This window comes from Amblyraja radiata (genome assembly GCF_010909765.2).
Source record: "Amblyraja radiata isolate CabotCenter1 chromosome 43 unlocalized genomic scaffold, sAmbRad1.1.pri SUPER_43_unloc_2, whole genome shotgun sequence".
Classification (NCBI taxonomy): domain Eukaryota; kingdom Metazoa; phylum Chordata; class Chondrichthyes; order Rajiformes; family Rajidae; genus Amblyraja; species Amblyraja radiata.
In genome coordinates this window covers 474,777-496,116 of record NW_022630090.1, presented here as the reverse complement: position 1 = coordinate 496,116, position 21,340 = coordinate 474,777, and the positions used below count along the sequence as shown (strand labels likewise).

The 21,340-nt window shown below is 48.0% G+C and overlaps 1 long non-coding RNA gene across 1 annotated transcript in view; it reads right to left on the bottom strand.

The window, feature by feature from the left end:
• Positions 1-21,040, bottom strand: part of LOC116969072 — a 31,109-nt gene extending 10,069 nt beyond the window's left edge. Inside the window, exon 1 of the long non-coding RNA XR_004410613.1 lies at positions 20,943-21,040. This is a non-coding gene — a long non-coding RNA (uncharacterized LOC116969072). The remainder of the gene's footprint in view (positions 1-20,942) is intronic.
• Positions 21,041-21,340: the final 300 nt, after the last annotated feature.

Sequence of the window (21,340 nt, the reverse complement as noted above, 5' to 3'; positions counted from 1 at the left end):
ATCGCTTTCCTTTAGTCATTTTCCACTATTTTAAAAGGTTACTTAGTAATCATTCAGTTTGTCATATTGAACATGATATTTGATTTATTATATAGTCATGATATTTAAGCCGAGGAAATTTGTACAGAAATAGAAACAGGAAGAAGCTTAGTGGACGAAAAACCTTTGTGTTATTCAATGATTGGCTTCGCCTCCACTTTCCTGCCTGATCCTCATCACCCACGATTTCCCTGCAACATAGAAATATTTCTATCTCAGTCTCAAATATACCTAATGATCCAGCATTCACATCTCTGGGCTAGAGTATTCTAAAGGTTCACAATCAACCGAGAGAAGAAATAAAAAACAAAACCCTTTATGCATAGTACTGGAGGAACTCAATGGGTCAGGCAGCATCTGGGGAGGGAACCTCTTCTCAGCCTTATTCTGATCTGGTTTTTGATTCCATCAAGCCTCTTCAGTATTGTATATTTTTTCAGCAAGATTCACTCCTTTTTCCAAACTTTGAAGAATAGGTAAAACCTAGTGTTAGAAACTTGCAGGTGCATTCTAATTAGTGGCCTGGTCAAGGTCAGGAAAAGACCGGACACCAGGCGGATTCAAAAGAAGCTTTTTAATTTCAGCAGTCCGAGTACACACCACGACACCCTTATCTCCACCCCTAGGGAGTCGTCAGGAAACCCCGTGGCAGACCAACGCCCCTGTCCCTCAATCGGCGAGGGGGATGATCCAAGGAGTGGCCTACCCCCCAGGGACCGCCACAGGACCCCCCCCCCCCCAAGTACCCGAGGTACGAAACGGACAGGAGGGCGTACACGGCGGCCAGCCCGGGTGCACACAACGTTCGGCCCCGGAACAGGCGCCTGGTCAACAAGTGCGGGGGACGAAGTAGCCAGAGGAGGGGGTACCCTAGACAGAGGCTCCCCTCGCTTTCGGGGCAGCGCTACCAGCGCCGGCCGATCGATATCGATATGTGCTGGCTTCAACCGCGCAACTGAAACAGTATCACGCCGAGCCCCCATGTCCAGGACGAAAGTCGACGAGCCATGTTCCAAGACCCGGAAGGGACCTTCGTACGGCCGCTGTAGAGGTGTCCGATGTGCATCCCTGCGCAGAAAAACAAACTGGCAGTCCTCCAGAGCAGAGGGAACATGCGGACGGAAGGACCCATGACGAGACGTGGGCACCGGCGCCAGCTTGCCCACCGTCTGCCGAAGACGTTGCAGAGCGTCCGAAGGCTGCTCCACCTGGCCTCGGGGTGGAGGAGCGGAAGTGGGGTTCGAGAATGCCGGGAAAATCTGCCAGGATGCGCACGAAGTCGCATCCACGGGTGACAGGGGGCCATCAGGGCGTACTACAGGATCACCAGTACGGAGGAAGACCGGCTCCAGCGTGACAGAGTGCATCAAGCGCCGCCGCTTGACATCCACGAGCAGTGAATGGGCTCGAAGAAAGTCGGCGCCGAGCAGCGGCTGGGAAACGTCTGCAATGACGAACCTCCACGAAAACGAGTTGCGGCCAAAGTTGAGGGGGATGGTGCGAAACCCGTAGGTGCGAATAGCACTCCCGTTCGCCGCGGTGAGGAGGGGGCCTTGTTTGCCCGCACGGATGTCGGCAATGGAGGGATGCAGAACACTCACTTCCGCACCAGTGTCGACGAGGAAACGTCCCCCACTGCGGCGATCCCAAGCGAAAACGCGATGAATCGAGCCGGCCGCCGAAGGAATCACTTACGACCGGCCCTTTAGTTTCCCGAGAACGAACAGAGTGGGCGACAAAGCCTGGCTGCAGCTCCCCAGTGGCGATGGTAATAACACCAACCAACTTTGCTGGCGTCTGGTTGAACTGCAGGCGAATTAGGCTGGTTTGAGCGCCAGCGACCTCTGCTGGCGTCTGGTGAAACTGCAAGCCAATTTGGCTGGTTTGAACGCCAGCGACCTCTCCTGGCATTGGTTTGAACTGCAGGATGGCCGTGCTGGAAGGACGTGCCTGCTGTGGAATGCGCAATGGCCGCCGGATTTTGCCGCGGGGGCCGACTGGGAGCAGCGGAGACGCGGTGGATAGCGGTCCCGACCTGCTCTGAGTCTCCAAACGCCTCGGGAAGGACGTCCACTGCTTCCAGGTTGTGATGGTGAGAATTCCGCAGCTCGTCGGCTTGTTCACCCAGCGCCTGCATGTCGTTAAACGGATCCCTGGCGAGCTGCATGCGAATTTCGGGAGGCAGCTGCTGCAGGTAGGCATATTTAAATAAAAAACACGGCTCATGGTCCCCCATTAGGGTGAGCATGTCTTCCAGGAGGGCAGACGGCTGGCGGTCGCCGAGGCTGTCCATTCTGAAAATGCGAGCTGCCCGCTCGGCGTCACCCAGGCCAAACCTCCTGATGAGAAATGCTTTAAGGCCAGTATATTTGTTTGTTACCGGGGGGCCCTGAGGAAAGGCTTAACTCGCCTCGCAGATAGTTGGTCAAGCGAGCCAACCACGTAATAATATTTAGTCTCATCCTGCGTGATACCTCTCACAGCAAACTGTGCCTCTGCCAGCTGGAACCAGGTTTCGGGTTCTTCGGTCCACAGAGTTGGGAGCTTCAACGCAACGGCGTTATTATCCATCACGATGCGTGATGAACGACGCGGGGTCACCAGTGTAGTGGCCTGGTCAAGGTCAGGAAAAGACCGGATACCAGTCGGATTCAAAAGAAGCTTTTTAATTTCAGCAGTCCGAGTACACACCACGTCACCCTTATCTCCACCCCTAGGGAGTCGTCAGGAAACCCCGTGGCAGACCAACGCCCCTGTCCCTCAATCGGCGAGGGGGATGATCCAAGGAGTGGCCTACCCCCCAGGGACCGCCACAATGGCAATATATCACCGACATCCTTCTAGATTTAGGGACAGTTTCTTCCCAGCAGTTATCAGGCAACTGACCCGTCCTCTAACCAGCTAGAGATCGGTCTCGACCTACCATCTATCTCATTGGAAACCTTCAATCTATCTTTAATCTGACTTTTAGACTTTATCTTACACTTTATCCTGTATCTGTACACTGTGGACGGCTTGATTGTAATTATGTGTAGTCTTTTCGCCAGCTGGATAGCATGTAGCTAAAAGGCTTTTCAGTGTACCTTGTGACAATAATAAACCAAACTAAATCTTTTCCTAAGATAGACACCAAGTGCTAGAGTAACTACACATGTCAGGCAGCATGTCTGGAGAAAAGGCATAGGTGATGTTTCGGGTCAGGCCCCTTTTTCAGAACTGAAGAAGTATCCCAACCTGAAATATCACCCAGCCCTTTTCTCCAGAGATGCTGCCTGACCCACTGAGTTAAGCCAGCACTTGGTGTCTATCTTTGGTATAAACCAACATCTGCAGTTTCTTGTTTCGAAACATTTTCTTAGATGGCTTTCCGAATCACAATAATCCACTTACTATGCAAGTGCTCCTCTCGTTCTCTTGGTATTCCATCCTCTAAATGCACTCGCCCTGCAGTTTGTCTCTCTCCCTCATAGTCGAGCAAATGCATTACAATTATCAATCTGTTCAATCTCCCACTGATGCAGAAGGGCCATGCAAATCCTTGTGAAAGACGTTCTCCTTATTTCTCAATTATAGAGGAGGATGTGGTGGAGATGAATGAAATCTTGGTGTCCCTTATCATCAAAAATGGGTAATCAGTACTACTAATTATTCAGTGATTAGTTTAAAACATGATCATATTAACTTTAGACTTTGTAATTTATCGATACAGTGTGGAAACTGGCCCTTCGACCCACCGAGTCCGCACCGACCAGCGATATCCTCGTACACTAGGGAAAATTTACAATTTACAGAAGCCAATTAACCTACAAACCTGTACGTCTTTGGAGTGGGGGAGGAAACCGGAGCACCCGGAGAAAACCCACGCAATTACAGGGAGAATGTACAAATTCCGTACAGACAGCAACCATAGTCAGGATCAAACCTGGGTCTCTGGCGGCTGTAAGGCAAGAACTCTGCCGCTCACAATTCTGACTACATATTTTCAGCACCAACATGTGGTGTTTAACTTGCTAACAACATTTTTTTCCTTGCTGGTAGCTGTTTATGTACTGTAAGTCCTGGATAACTAGTACTCAAATGCAACATTGTCATTGAAAATAATTAATGCATACCGCATACCAGTTTGGATACTCATGCTTTACTGAGTCCAATTGCACAGATCATTGCATTTTTGCTGGGTTGTTTGATGTCCCAAGTGAGGAAATCGGACAGGGAGAACTGTGAAATATCTGTATCGGAGACCACAGTTATCTCCAAGTTGTGCTCAGCTGGATACAGATGTTGTCTCCTGAGGTGCACTGAAGGAAGAAAATAACCGCTCAGTGGTGACAGTGAATCTGTGAGACATTGCTTAGCTTTCCACAGGTCCTGTCCACGACTGGAGCCAGAATGAATGGAGGTGTAAAGCTCAGAAAAGGAGTTGCAGGCCTTTGTATGGATGTCTTTTTCCACGGTTGAAGCAGCCAATTCCATACAACATCAATCACGCTAAACAAATGAGAGCGTGCAGGTCTTCGCAACAACTGTGTAAACTCCAGAAGTCATTATGTCTGGTGCGTAAATAGGATGTCAAACAATTCAACGCATTTTATATGGTTTTACCAACACAACCAATGTTATAGTGCTGTTGATCCACCTCAAGCTACTCTATGGTGGTTAAATTAAAGGTGTAATGGTAGTACAGGTGCACAGCCTTTTATCCGAAAGACTTGGGACCAGACACTTCTCGGGTTTCGGAATTTTTCGGATGTCGGAATGGAAGATTTTTAGCGTAGATTAGGTAGGTAGGGCGGGCGGCTTGGAAAGTCTGGAGCGGCTGCCTCCTCCCCGGTTTAGCTGCATTCAGAGTAGGATGTTGAATCTGCCAACAGTTTTATGTGAAATTATCTGAATAATAATAATACATTTTATTTGTTGGGCGCCTTTCAGACATCTCGAGGACACCTTACATAGATTAACAGGAATATAAGCATATAATCAGAGTAAAATAAATAATAAAGACATCACAGAGACACAAACTAAAAACAGAATTCAGTCCAAAAACAGAAAATCAAAAACACAATGTGAAGAGAGAGCAGCCAAAGCGCGCCAGCGTACACTCTCCCTCCACGGCAGCCATATTGGACAAAGACTAACAGGATTACGTAGAGACAGAAAATCATCCCCCACAATGGTTACCACTGTGGGGGAAGGCACAATGTCCAGTCCCCAACCGGAAGTGCACCCAAAGTCAGGCCTGCCACCGCAGTTGCCTCTACGGAGGCCCGATGTTCCTGGCCGTTCTCACCGGGTGGTCTTGCCCCGGCGTCCGGAGAGTCCTCTCAGCGGCTGGGCCACCTGGAACAGCCGCTTCCAAGCTGTAGACCGCGGCTTCCGAAGCCGACAAGGCCGCGCCGGTTTGGAGCTCCCAGGCTCCCGATGTTGAAATCGGCGACGCCCGCTCCGCTCCGCAGGCCCGCAGCCCGGAGGTGTTGCTCTCGGCGGTCACAGCTCACCGGAGCTCCAGCGCGTCGCTCCAGCGCGGCGACCCAGGCAAGGCATCGCCCGCTCTGCTCCACGATAGCGCTCCAGCGCTGTGCCGCCACCGAGGCCGAGACGCTGGGCGGTCCCCGCCAGGAAACGGCGCTCTAAGCCCGCTGGTAGGCCGCGAGGACGGGTCGACGGGCAGCCCGGAGAAAAAGCTGCCGCACCGACCAGGTAGGGACCTATAAATAAAATTGCCCCCTACTCCCACATTAAAAAGTCAATTTCTCCAAACGGACGAGACAGGACTGTAAAAGGGACTTCTTGACACACAAAGTATTTTACTACATAACATTATTATATGCACTACACACACTATGCCCTAGCTGTCCGTGGTCATCACTGGAGCTATAGAGCGAGCTGGAGGTGGGGAAGCTACAATTATACAAGAGACAATGGGGAGTGGTTAGTAGTGGTGAGGTCACTATGTTAAAGGAGCATGCACTGATCTACATCCTTCCTCTTGGAAACAAAAGCGCCCACGGCTCATACGCTAGAATCAGACCATAAGCAGGGAACAGTTAGAATATATCATGGTACAGACTATGTCATCCACAATGATAGCGCACGGCAACCCGGCAAACAGGTGTTCCATGGTGCGCTGGAAAACCTCGCTTGCTGAGTTGATCCCAAAAGGCATGCGGAGAAAACGGAACCTGCCGAAAGGTGTGCTAAAGGTTGTCAGGAAGGAGGAACGTTCATCCAGAGGGATCTGCCAAAAGGAGCTCTTGGCATCTAGGACCGAGAAGACTGTGGCCGGACCGACCTGTGCAGCGACGTCCTCCACCGTCCGCATGGGATAGTGCGGGCGTTTGATAGCAAGGTTCAGGTCTTTCGGGTTGATGCAGATCCTGATCTCGTTCGCGTCCTTCTTGGCAGCGACGACCATGGTGGAGACCCACTGGATGGGAGCGCTCACTTCCTTGAGGATGCCCATGGCCACCATGTCACGCAGTGTGGACTCCACGCGGCCCTTCATGGCAAAAGACACACGGTGGGCCGGTCTAATCACCGGGTTGAACCCCGGGTCAACAACGATTTTGTAGGCACAGGGCAGTTTGCCCAGAACGTCATCAAAACGGTCGGGATACTCGTTCATGGGGTCCATGGGAGCCTGCACCAGGTGGATGTCGCGGTGGAAAGAGACCAAACCAAAGTCCTGGCATGCACGGGCGCCCAGCAAGGTGGCGTTTTCAGATTCCAGCAGGAGAAAAGTGAGGGGCCGAGAGGTCTCAAGAATTGTACAGATAACCGTGGCCTTCCCCACAGCGACCAGAATACCTCCCCCATAGGCATGAAGGCGGGAGTCATCGGGAGTCACCCTCTCCCCCGAGCTTATCTGCTTGAAGAGGCTAACAACATAACATTGGCAAAAGCACCAGTATCGACCTTCGCAGGGAAGGAGTGTCCATTCACAGTAACATGTACAGAGGGATCTGTTATCAATGCAGGTGCACCCAAAAGCGAAAACACAGTTGAATCACCATGGGAGGAACTCGTATCAGAGTCAGGGAGTTCATCTGGCTGGTACTGGGAACCAGGCGCGCTATCCCAGTCCACAAGGTTGTTTAGACTCCTTCTAGGAGCAGGGGCAGGTTTCCCACGCGATCGACATGCTGCAGAAAAGTGGTTCAGCTTCCCGCAGGAATTACAAGTGTTACCCTGCGCTGGGCAAACGTTGAACTGGTGGGAAGAGAAATTGCAATTTGGGCAGCGACGAGGGGTGACCTTAGCGGGTGCAGAGGCGGTGCACTGGCGTGGCGGGCAATTGATCGGCCGGCGGCCAGCAGTACCGGTGAAATTGATGTCCTGGGACACCGGTTGAGATACGGAGCCAACAGCAGAGGCCATGCGAGCGGCATGCATGACATCCCGTAGCGTTAGATCAGGCTTCATCAGGAGCTCGTCACGCAGCTTAGAGTTTAGGAGACCGTTGACCAGGACGTCCCTGATCATTTCGTCCGGTGTTATCGCTTCAAGGCGGCACCGCCGAGCCATATGTCGCAAAGAGGCAATGAAAGCGTCAATATGCTCACCGGGAGTCTGACGCCTTTGGAAGAACTTAAAACGCTCAATAATGTTATTGGTGGATATATCGCATAGGGCAGTGAATTTGGCTATGAGACATACCGGGTCGTTGCGGTCTTCCGGAGGGGCGAATTCGAACGAGGCATAATGTTCCATTGCCTCCGGACCAGCCAGGTTGAGGAGTAGGTGAGCCTGTACCGCAGGAGAGGCACCAGGATGAGCGATCGCGATACAGTGTTCGTAGTCGCGCTGGAAGACAGTCCAGCGGTGCACGATGTCCGTGTCAAAAACGAGCGTGTCGGGACGACGATACGAGTTGGACATAGTAAAAATGTTGAGGTGGGGACACAACTGGGATAAACAAATAATAAAATAAAGCCGATGAACAGGAGACGCAAGTCTACCGCGCTGACACCGTGTAAAAAAGGACTTCTTGACACACAAAGTATTTTACTACATAACTTTATTATATGCACTACACGCACTGTGCCCTAGCTGTCCGTGGTCATCACTGGAGCTAGAGAGCGAGCTGGAGGTGGGGAAGCTACAATTATACAAGAGACAATGGGGAGTGGTCAGTAGTGGTGAGGTCACTATGTTAAAGGAGCATGCACTGATCTACAAGGACTAACTAAAAAACTTTTAAAAAAGCGTGTTTAACGGACGGCAGCTGGTTAGCAGCCGTTCCTCCAAGATGGCTCCTCCTCCACGGAGACCTAATCACGATGCCTCGATTCACACCCACTTTGATACTGAGGATGTTCATCTTTTTGGACAGTTGCTAGAAATGGATAGTGCAGAAGCCTCTCCCCTTCTTGTGAATTCACATTACATTCATAAAAATGCCACCTACAGCTATTTTGCATAAGCCACATTTTACATGCAACCTTATCACCAAACAATAGAACATCTGGCTTCTGACAGATGGAGGAAATATCAAAGGAATATGCAGAAATGTGCGATTATGTATAATGTTACCACATTGCCATCTGCAGACATAGTAGGAAGCTGGGAATTTCGAGGCCAATTTTGTGGAATTCTTTAAAGAAAAACTTGGTTTAGTTTAGAGATAGAGCGCCGAAACAGACTCTTTGACCCACCGAGTCTGCTCCGACCAGCAATCCCTGCACACTAACACTAGGGACAATTTACATTTATAGAAGATAATTAGCCTACAAACCTGTATACCTTTGGAGTGCGGGAGGAAACTGAACACCCAGAGAAACCCACGCAAGTCATGGGGAGCAGGTAAAAACTCTATACAGACTGCACCCGTAGTCAGGATCGAACCTGGATCTCTGGCGCTGTAATGCAGCAACTCAGCTAGGCCACTGTGCCATCTGGTGTTGAGCTTTAATCACTTCTCTTGGATAAGAATTTTTTTCACGCCACCTTTATGTGTTGTTGAAGATGGTGCAACTTTGATATGACAACTAAAATGCTGTTCGGCTTTTTGAGCCCGTTAGGTGTATTAACAAAAGTTCTGATATCAAAATGTCATTAATGAAGTTCTGGCTCACAGATAGGTGTGGGTGGTCGGAGGTTAGTGAGTCTCTGGAGAAGGGCGGCACAGTGACGCAGTGGTAGTTACTGCCTTACAGCACCAGAGATCCAGGTTCGATCCTGACTACGGGAGCTGTCTGTACAGAGTATATATATTCTCCCCGTTACCGCATGGGTTTTTGCTAGGTGCTCCGGTTTCCTCCCACACTCCGAAGACATATAGGCTTGTAGGTTAATTGGCTTTTGAAAATTGTAAATTGTCCCAAGTATGTAGGATAGTGCTAGTGTATTGGGCGATCACTGGTAGGCGTGGACGCAGAGCCTGCTTCCACACTGTACCTCTAAAGTCTAAATGTCCAAGTTGATGGTATATATGGTAAATACATTGTGATGAGTGTCAGAGGTTATAAATGGATCTTTTTTGGCAACACAATCTTAATGGGTTGTTAGGCCTGTGTCCATGCTATATGATTCAAAATATTTTATTATATTAGATGTGTATTTCGTATTTCGCCATACAGGTGTAATCTTAATCAATTTATTGAATAAAATAAAACAACCTGAAGGTTTTGCACTCCAAGGCAAATTTCGGACATTGATCTGTTCTTATGTCTGATAATATTCAATGCTCTATTACTTTTGATATACTTTGTATTCTGGGTCAGAGCTCTCATGGATTAAATACAATATCATTCCAGTCTCAATGCCAAAATAAAGTCTATTCAAAAAATCGTCCCTCATACATGTTTTAGAAAAATAAAAAAGGTTTGAATAATCAAGAAAGATTCAGAAGTTGTAGTTTACCACACTGGAATTTCAGGTGACTATTCAAACTAATCTAGGCATGCTTGGCTGAAAGGTTTAGTTTTACTTCGGAGTCACGTGAGTGACTACGTGAAGAACCCCGCCAGGACGCATGCGTGTCATATCGCTACACGCATTGCGAAACGACAGACGCGGTGGAAGGACGTTCCCCCGCGGCGGCAGTTTAAAGCCGCTAATTGCAGGTAAGGGTTTACTCTGCGGTCTTTTTTGTTTCCATTCCCAACTACAGGTAGGGAAATGGAGAAAACAAAGAAAACAAGGGCTGCGACAATAATAATAATAATAATAATATATTTTATTGTCATTGCACGTCAGTGCAACGAGATTTAGTGTGCAGTTCCACTGATGTACAAGAAAGGTAAATACATACAATACATAAATAAGCAAGCTGAATTGATTGACGTGACCATCTGAGTGAGACTGTCCAAAGGAGTTGGGTGGGGGGGCACTCATTAGGGCCGGTTCAGAGCCGCTATAGCTCTTGAGATAAAACTGTTCCTGAGTCTGGAGGTTCGGGCGTAGAAGGCCTTGTAACGTCTGCCGGAGGGGAGTAGTTTAAACAGACCGTGACAGGGGTGTGATGAGTCCTTATGGATGCTGAGGGCCTTCCTGAGGCACCGCGCGTGGTGGATGCCCTCCAAGGCTGGTAGATCTGTCCCGATGATCCGCTGCGCTCTGTTGACGACGCGCTGAAGAGCTCTCCTCTCCGCCTCCGTGCAGCTGAGATACCACACAGATATGCCATACATTAGTATGCTCTCTGTGGTGCAGCGGTAGAACGTTGTCAGCAGCTGTTGGGGCAGACCAGTCTGTTTTAATGTCCTCAGGAAGATCAGTCGTTGCTGTGCATTCTTGACCAGCGCAGCGGTGTTTGTGGACCACGTGAGGTCTTCTGAAATGTGAGTGCCCAGAAACTTAAAGCTGGACACTCTCTCCACACTTTCCCCGTAAATGGAGATTGGGGCGTGTTCTCCAGTATGGGACCTCCCGAAGTCAATAATCAGCTCCTTGGTCTTGGAGGTGTTTAGTGCCAAGTTGTTATTGGCGCACCAGTCCGCCAGGTTCTGCACCTCCGCTCTGAAGTTTGTTTCATCACCGTTGGTGATCAGCCCAATCACTGTTGTGTCGTCTGCAAACTTCACGATGGTGTTGGTGTCGAATGCAGGGATACAATCGTGAGTGAAGAGGGAGTAGAGCATGGGGCTTAGTACACAGCCCTGTCGTGTGCCGGTGCTCAGGGTGATGGTGGAGGACAGGTGCGGGCCCAGTCTCACTGCCTGCGGTCGCTCCGTGAGAAAGTTCAGGATCCAATCGCATATCGGTGAGCTGGGGCCTAGCTGGTGGAGGTTGGTGGTGAGCTTGGTGGGGATGACCGTATTGAATGCAGAGCTATAGTCAATGAAGAGCATCCTCACATACGTGCCCTGTCTGTCCAGGTGAGTCAGGACAGTGTGAAAGGCCAGAGAGATGGCATCCTCTATCGATCTATTTGCCCTGTATGCAAATTGATGGGAGTCCAGTGAGGCAGGGATGCTGGATTTAATATGGGAGTGGACCAGCCTTTCGAAGCGCTTCATAGGGATTGGGACCAAAGCTGGTGAGGGAGGACCGCGGAGCAGCGGGCAGCCATCAACAGCAGCCGACGGCACTTGGATCACCCGTAGTGGGATCAGCTGTGCCCGATGTCGCATCCGCACCGGCCAAATCCACGCGGCCGGGCGGCAAGGCTAGACACCAAACTTACAAGGTCGTGGACTCGGAGGAGTCCGACTTTGAACCACCGCGGGCGGCCAGCGAGCGAGAGCGTTGGAGCCGAATGGAGCGGTGTATGGAGCATTTGTTCCAACGTGACAGACTCCGGGAGATGGAGTCGGGTCACTGTGGGCCCTATGATAAACCCACAGCAGTACATTTTCAAGGGCTGCACGGTGTTTCTACCTCATCGGAGGGGAGCACTGCGGGTCAGTTCTGGGCTGACCTGGAAGAGGGGTCCGCAGAAGAAAAGACAAGTGTGCATGGGGTGCGAGAAAAAGAGAACTTACTGGACATGGTGGCCAATTTATTACAGCCGGAACAGGCTGGACAACATCTGGAGCCAAAGCTTGCGGCCAGTATAGACTACATGTCTCTAAACCAGTTACAAGAGCAGGCTGTACTGGACACCACAGGAAGACACCTGGCACCGGGCAATTGAATATCTCTGAACGTTCCAATAGTTAACAACTGTATATGGAAACACATTGGAACAGGAGTCAGGAGTATGGATGTACAATTGCAAAAAGTACTGAAATTACTGACCGCAGGGATAACAGCATTTGCCCGTACAGTGGACGACAGGGATATGTCACAGGACCAACAAGATGCAATGGCACCATACTGCAACACCCAGCATGAAATAAATAACATCAGGAAAAATGCCATTCAACCCACACTGAACACAAAATTCGCGGGACTGTGCAAACCTGGGACCACGAAACCACCCATACTCTTGTTCGGAGGCAACCTATCGAAGCAGGTAAAAGATCTCGATGAGGAAGCCAAAACCTTGGGGTTAATAAAAGGAACACCAACAAAAACCCACTACAGCCAAAGACAGCATCCCTACGCGCCCACCAGCAGAACTGGTGAAAGCTCGAAAGCACGGTATTTCAAACATGAGTCTTTTTTAGGCCATGGCCCAGGCCGGCCTTCTTGGAAGATGCGGGGAACCCCAACGCCAACCAAACCGAAAAACAAGGCACCAGCGCAACAACAACAGCGGAAAAAATACAAAAAGAAATACACCTGCCACTGATAACAATGGAGGTAGGTGGGTCTGGTTCCCTAAAAGATATGGAGAGCATGGAGGTTGAGGGGAGACTACACTGGTTTTTGAATGCATGGAGCATGTTAACAACCGATACTTACATCTTAAGCAGTATCCAGGGATATACAATAGAGTTTATACACAAGTATAGCCCCCCAGTTCAACATATACCGAACCGAGTGTTCGTGCTCTCTGATAAAGAAAAAAATCAGAGGCACAAGCTGAACTGTAGCGGCTTTACATAAAAGGTGCAATTGAGATAACTCCACACGAACCATTAGAATTCGTGTCCAATATTTTTACCAAAATCAAAAAAGTTGGTGGTTGTCGCATCATCATCGATCTGACAAAATGGAATACATTTGTACAATATATTCACTTTAAAATGGAAACCTTTGTTACTGCTAAACAATTAATTTCCAAAGGTTACTTCATGGCCAGCATCGATTTAAAAGATGCTTACTATACAGTACCTATACGAGGTGACCACAGATGTTACTTAAAATTCAACTGGATGGGACAACTCTGACAGTATAAAGCACTGCCAAATGGGCTATCATCAGCCCCCAGGCTGTTCACAAAAAATGTTAAACCAGCCCTAGCATTTCTACGGAAACGGAACACATGGTTATGGCATATTTAGATGACATATTCATTGTGGGCATAACTTTGGAATTGGCCATACAAACTGTAACAGCCACAAAACAGCTATTTGAAACACTGGGAATTATCATCCATCCAGTTAAATCGAAACTAACACCGTCCACTACTATGGACTATTTGGGATTCACCATTGACTCAGTTCACATGACGGTGACACTACCTAAGGGAAAGGCTAGAGGTTTAATAGAGGCTTGCAATAACCTCATTGACATCAGAAATCCATCCATCAGATTGGTAGCAAAAGTAATTGGTAAAATGGTGGCTGCTTTCCCAGCCACACAATTTGGACCTCTACATTATCAAAACTTACAGAGAGCAAAAATACAAATGTTCAAAATTAATGCAGGTCACGTTGACAGACCTATGAGACTACTAATCCAAGCCAAAACGGAACTAAAATGGTGGATAGACAACATCAGGCTTTGTTCCAACCCAATCATTGTCAGTAACCCTTCCATGGTACTACAAACTGATGCCAGTGCACTTGGGTGGGGAGCCACCAATACCATCACCAGCACAGGAGGCATCTTTCTTACTCACACTGGGCATAAACTACTTGTAAATGTTGGGTGCATTCCATGGCCTTAAATCATATTGTACTGGGTCATATCATCAGCATGTTAGACTACAAATAGACAATACCACCGTGGTAGCATACATCAACCACATGGGTGGAAACACATCGATATCATGTGACAATCTGGCTAATTCAATTTGGCAATTGTGCATCCAGAGAGATATTTGGATATCAGCCACTTACCTACCAGGAAGACAACATTTAGTGGCAGACACCAGGTCACGCAACTTTAATGAAAACACCGAATGGATGTTGAACAAAATAGTATTTGCTGATATTACAGCAAAATATGGAACACCAGATATCGATCTATTCGCATCCAGACTAAACAACCAGATACCAAACTATGTTTCATGGGAACCAGACCCTGGGGCAGCGGCGACAGATGCATTTTCGCTGCATTGGGGGAAATTGTTTATTTACGCATTCCCTCCTTTCTGCCCCATCAGTCGGGTATTAAGGAAAATACAACAAGACTGTGCGTCTGGTATTTTGGTAGTACCCGATTGGCCTACACAACCATGGTTCCCAGTGTTACAAAACATGGTGTTAGAACCATGTATTACCATCCCACATAGACCAGACTTATTGCTACATCCCGTAACAGGGGATAGCCACCCATGCCATAAATGTTTGAACCTATTAATTTGTAGAGTTTAAAGACACCACTTCTACAACTGGGACTAACGGACCAAACAGCGAACATGATCTCGGCGGCCCAAAGACAATCAACTAAAACACAGTATCTGGTCTACATCAGGAAGTGGGAAATGTACTGCCATAAGAACAACATCACCAACAGAAACATGAACATCCCGTATGTTCTGGAATATCTGGCTGGCCTCCACTATGATGAGGGGCTCAGTTACAGTGCCATCAACAGCGCCATAAGTGCCCTGTCGACTTACCTATGGCAAGGGACAGAGCGTTACACTGTAGGGACTCACCCTCTGGTAACTAAGCTCATGAGGGGAATTTTTAATACTAATCCCCCAAAAAACAGGTACTCCCAAATTTGGGATGTAAGCATTGTCCTGAAGACGCTCAGAAACTGGTCTCCAGCATCAGCTCTGTCCCTACACAGACTGACTTTAAAAACAGTCATGTTAATGGCATTGGTCGCGGCACAGAGGTTTCAGTCACTGCATAAACTTAGACTGGACAACATGACCTCCTCACCTGACAATATTACGTTCCACATCTACGAGCTAGTAAAGCAGAACAGACAGGGATCAGCAGGCCTCAATATACAATTTAGGTCATACCCTTCAGATGACCGTATCTGTATAGTTAGACACCTGTCATTATGCATAGAGAAAACAAAAATCCTAAGAGGCAATGAGAAGGGATTTCTGATCAGCCACAAGCAACCTCACAAAAGAGTGTCGGTCCAGACCATCCCGAGATGGCTGAAACAGGTGCATACACAGGCTGGGGTGGATACTAACATTTTTAAATCTCATTCCACCAGGGCTGCAGCTACATCGGCAGCAGTACAATTGGATGTGCCCATGGACCAAGTCCTCGAAGCAGCAGGATGGTCAGGGGAAAGAACATTCCAATTATTTTACAATAAACCAGTAATGAAATCTGGAACATTTGCTGAAAAAATTTAAGTTCTGTAAATTAATTCTACCCATAAAAGGGTTATAATTTGTGTTAATAAATTTTATGATTTCAATGTCGAATTCATGTCCAAATTATGTTAACACTATTCCTCCTACAGTCAAGGCAGACGTGATGCATGGACTCGTTTCCACGGCATGAAATCACAGAGCTTTAAAACCTTCACGTAGTCACTCACGTGACTCCGAAGTAAAATAGTAAGATTAAACGAGAATTTACCAGTTTGAAGTTTGATCTGTATTTTATGAGGAGTTACGATGAGGGATTACGTGCCCTCCGCTCCCACCCTTGATCATATACTTAACTGGTATCTCTTCTCTAATCTTACTATATTTAGTCATTACAGTTATCTGTGATTTCACACCGCTGCTTTGAAGAATGAGACGCATGCGTCCTGGCGGGCTTCTTCACGTAATCCCGCATCGTAACACCTCATAAAATACAGATCAAACTTCAAACTGGTAAATTCTCGTTTAATCTTACTATTTAGTTTACTTTATTGTCACGGATACTGAGGTACAGTGAAAAGATGTTGGTGCTTTGCACTGTACCTCAGTACAATGGCTTGCCTCACAAGGTTGGTCTAACCTGATTGTTATGTTTTAATCAGAATAAGTTTAGACAACTTTGAATTCAGTCGGACCTAAGAATATCCAATAGATTATATAAAAGATGGCATAAGGAAAATGAAACAAATGACAACGAAGCAACTAAATTAATATAGAATTTGATGTATCATCGGTTGGGATAACTCATACTACTTGTCAGTGTAAATTCTACAGCCAGAGACAGGAGGTCCAGGTTGCTAGCCATTTTAATCCCTCTTCCAATTCCCATACTCCCTTGGCCTTGAGGCAGTACACAAACTGGAGGAACAGCACTTCATGTTCCAAAGGTCATCTAAACCACACAGTATGAACATTGAAAACTTCAATTCCAGGTAATCCCTCCTTCACCTCTATCCACATCTCAGCTCCCCAAACCTGCCTCTCCTACCCCATACACACCTTCCTTTCTAAACCCCATCCCAGTCACACATTTCTGTTCCCCTCCTCCACATTCTCAATCTGCTCATCACCCACCCTTCCATCTTCATTGCGACCATTGTTCTTCTCCCCCCTCCTCCTTCTAAGCCCCCCTCCTCAACCCACTGTTCCACTCTAACCCCCATCTCTCCCTCCGATTCTACATTTCACTTCCCACCCCTTTCTTACCAGCTTCCAACATGTACATCCTTTGGTCTTCCGCACTTATCACCTCCAGCCTCAATTATTGTCTTCACATTCCCACCCCTCACCTGGTTTATCTGCCAATTACCTGGTCTTGTCCAACCCCTTATCCTTACCTCTCTCTATCTCCCCTTTACTCCATCAGTCTGAAGAAGGGTCGTAACCATAAAAATCATCTTCTACAGATGCTGCCTGACTCATTCGGTTCCTCAGTTTGTTTTTATCGGCCATCATCAACACTTGAAATAAAGAACAGTTTTTAATTTCTACTGACTTGCATCTGACTTCTATCTAACTTTAAAACCATTCTTCAGAACACTGAGCACACCATATGTCAGATTGTATAACCCATGGCAATCACTTTCAGTCTCCACAATGTTTAGTTTAGTTTAATTTATTGTCACGTGTACCGAGGAACAGTGAAAAACGTTTTATTACGTGTTAGGCAATCAGCGGAGAGACTATACTGTACATGACTACAAATAAGCCGTCCGCAGTGTACAGATACAGGATAAAGGAAATAATGTTTAGTGCAAGGTAAATTCCAGTAAAGTCTGATTACAGATAGTCCGAGGGTTTTCGATAAGGTAGATGATAACACAGGACCACTCTCGAGGTGATAAGATGGAGTGGCAGTTATCAGGCTAACATATTAAAACTAGCCTAATTTAATCAACTTAATTAATTAAAACAAGGTTCCCATTCAGATTTAGTGACTTAAGTGAAGTTCCATCCTCAACCACATTAAGGAGCACATTATAGCCTTATCAGTTTGGATTATTTTGGATCATGTTTTCCCAGGGAGGAAATGTCAAAGAATAGAGGCTATAGCTTTAAGGTGAGAGGGACAAATTGAAAGGAATTGAATTGAATACTTTATTGTCACCTGTTACAGGTGACAGTGAAATTCTTTGCTTGCATACCCAAGGTCGCCTATAAATAATCGCTCATAAAGGGTGCTAACAAAGTTACAAATTCCCCCTCGCACCTGGCCCCCCTTTGTTCTTCCCCCATCCCTCACGGAGGTCCCCCACGCCGGGTCCTCCATTGTTTATTGTTTCCCCCCCTCCCTCATGGCGGTCCCCCCCATGCCAGGTTCCTTCCCTCAGCAATGGCGCCCTCACCTCTGCATATCCGTCGGTCGGCGCCATAATTGACCAACACACCGACCTCTCCACTAACAACGCCGAGTCCTCTTCAGGGGCCGATGGCCGCGGGCCTCGGGAGGTGTGTGGGGGAAGTTATTTTACACAGTGAAGTGGTAGGTGCCTGGAATGTATTGCCTAGGGGTGGTGGTGATGTAGGCAGATACAATAGTGGCATTTAAGAGCCTGTTAGATAGATAAATGGATATGCAGGGAATGGAAAATATAGGTCATGTGAAAGCAAACACGATTAGTTTAGCTGGCACGAACATTGTGGGCCTGCTCCAGCGCTATACTATCCTGTAGAATGTAAAATTTCGAGCAAGAGAAGATATATGTAATAAGTGATGAACTGAGACCAATGAGGGACAAGAAAGGTGACAAATGCTTCTACATACAAGGCAAAGTGGGAAGATTTAATGAGTAGGTTACAATAGTGTTTATGAAGGAAGATGATGCTGACAAAATGTTGGTAGAAGTGAAGGTACCAAGGCTAATGGACGAGCTGAAAATTGCTAAGCATGATGTGACAATGACTGCTTAACTTGAAGTGGATTGTTGAGGAGAGTGAACTCATGATGGCAGATTGTCATCATTTCGATCTTCCCCATTGATGAGAAAGGTACCCAAGGATTGGGAAGTTTTAAATATGCTACCTTCACTCATGAAATAGCTGCAGAGATCCACTTTAAATGTATATAAAAGTAATGTTATAACTGTTATAAAGATGATTATGTGTATACAATCATGAGAGGACTCGATGCACATACTCTCTTGCCCAGAGTAGGTGAATCGAGGACCAGAGGACATAGGTTTAAGGTGAAGGGGAAAAGATTTAATAGGAATTGGTGTAACTTTTGTGGGTGGGTGTGCGGAACAAGCTGCCAGAGGAGGGAGTTGAGGCAGGGGCCATCCCAAGATTTATGAAACAGTAATACAGACACATGGATAGGACAGGTTTGGAGGGATATGGACCAAATGCAGGCTGGTGGGACTAGTGTAGCTGGGAAATGTTGATCAGTGTGGGCAAGTTGGGCTGAAGGGCCTGTTTCCATCCTGTGTCATGCTATGACTCTGTTAATTCAGGCAATTTGTTTTAACAATAGAGCTGAGTGATATGTTGGAGACAATAAGCAGGGAAACACAAACTAGCAGGAACTTGCAGTGGTTTGAGTTAATTGAGGAGATCTTGCATGGATTTGTAAAAGGTAGATTATATAACTGATCTAAGCATATTATAGTGCACTTAATATTTTGGAAGGACATACAGGTCTTGGCGCTAGATCTAACAGATTTCTTAACAGATAAAGGAAAGTGTCCTACAAAGGTGTTGTGATGAAGAGGCTTGGTGAAGATTAGGAGAATGAGAGGAGATTTCAGAGAGAAATATGTGAATCTGAAAATGACTAAGAGGTCGTTTCCTCTTATGGAATGTTCCGAGTTTGATCATTTAAGAATAATATGGTAGGAACTCCCAGGGCAGGATGAATGGGGTCTCAGTACAGGATGAATGGGTGGGTCAGTACAGTGTGGATCGGGGGGTCTGTGCAGGATGAATGGGTAGAGACAGTGTAGGATGGATGGGAAGGGGGTCAGTACAATATGAATTGGGGGACCAGGGTAGGATGGATGGGGGGGGGCAGAGGGGTGGCAGGAGAATCAATGCGAGGTGGATAGGGAGATCAGTGCAGGATGAATAGATGTACAAGAGAGAGAAAGAGAGAAAGAGAGAGCGAGAGAGGGGAAGGGGCAGAGGAGGTGGTTAGGGGGAAGGAAGGTCAGTGCTCCTCGGACAACACCGGCATCATCGCCCCGCAGCCCGTCCCTGTCCACCGCCAAAGGGGGAGGCAGTTGGGATCTACTCGCCACCGCCTCCCCTCCTCCGCCAGCCAACAGGAAGGTGCGGGGCCGAGCGGTGTAGGTGCTTCAGACGGCGGAAGGGGGCCTCTCCCTTCTTTCCTCCCTCCCTCTCTTCTCTCCTCCCTCTCTCTCTTCTCTCCTCCCTCCCTCTCTCCTCCCTCTCTTCTCTCCTCCCTCCCTCTTTCCCCCTCTCTCCTCCCTCCCTCCCTCTCTCCTCCGAGCCTCGGCGTTGATGTAGGAGGGTTTGTTTTGAAAGCGGTTATGGCTGTTGGCGGAGTGACACTCGGCGGCCGGTGTGAGGGAGGGCGGGCGGGCAGGGTGGAGAAGGAAGAGTTTATTTTTTAAATAAAAATGTTAAAAATTGTTATTTTAGTAGAAAAAACGTTTATTTGAGTAATTTGAGAGAAAAAAGTTTACTTAGGAAATATTGAAAGAGCTTAGTTTTCAAATACAAATTTAAAACATATATTTTAGTAATTAGAGAGAAAAAAGTTCACGTAGGAAATATAGAAAGAGTTTATTTTTCAAATGAAAATTAACAAAAGTTTTTTTAGAAGAGAAAATAGTTTATTTGAGTAATGTTGCTGCTCCATCCGGGCTCCACATTGAATCCAACCGTGAGGGCTGCTGGGAGTTGTAGTTTCCCTAGTCCTCTCACACACATGCGCACCGATTGCCGCCGGCACCCTAAGGTTCCCACACATGCGCACTATGACCGCCGGCAATGCTAAAAGCACATTGCGGCTGCGCAACGAACTGCGTCGGCGCCCTGACACTCCCACGCATGCACAGACGCGACCGTCGGCACCCTCAACGCTTCCCACGCGCCTGCGCAGTGTATTGTCTCCCCTCTCAGCCCCAGGAGTTTTGGGCAGTTTTGAGCCGTTCACCCCGAGGCGATGGCGGGCGGGGGGCGAGGGACCGGCGGGGGGCGGGGAGGTGTAGACCCGGCCGGAGCAGCGCCCGCCCGCCTGGCTGCCTGTTGTGTTGGGGAGGTGTAGACCCACTCACTGGGCGCCAGATGGGGCCGATGGACGGGCGGGCAGACACCACCCCCCACACAGCCCCGCCCGATCCATCGGCCATGGGGCGAGGATGGGTTTCACGGCTTCACTCACCCAGACTAGGCCCGGATCATCGAGGCGAGGCGTTGACAATGGCGGCGATCTGATCCCGCACCCCCACTGCGCAGGCGCGGAGAGACGACGTCATTGGTCACCAGCCTCCCCCACTGCGCAGGCGCGGAGAGACGACGTCATTGGTCACCAGCTTCCACCCACTGCGCAGGCGCGGGTGTCCGCCAATCATCCCGCGGACGGAACCAAAATTTTCCCGAATTTCGCGCAAATTTATTTTTCCTCGGAATGTTTTTTACTGGAAAAAAGGGGAGTTGGTCAAACCCGATGGACGGCCATGATCACGGACATCTTCAAATCCCGTTTCTGCTGTCTGAGGTTTTCCTGTGTTTGACAACATCAACCAATGTTGAAGAGCTGGCGGCGGCCTCAATGGCTGC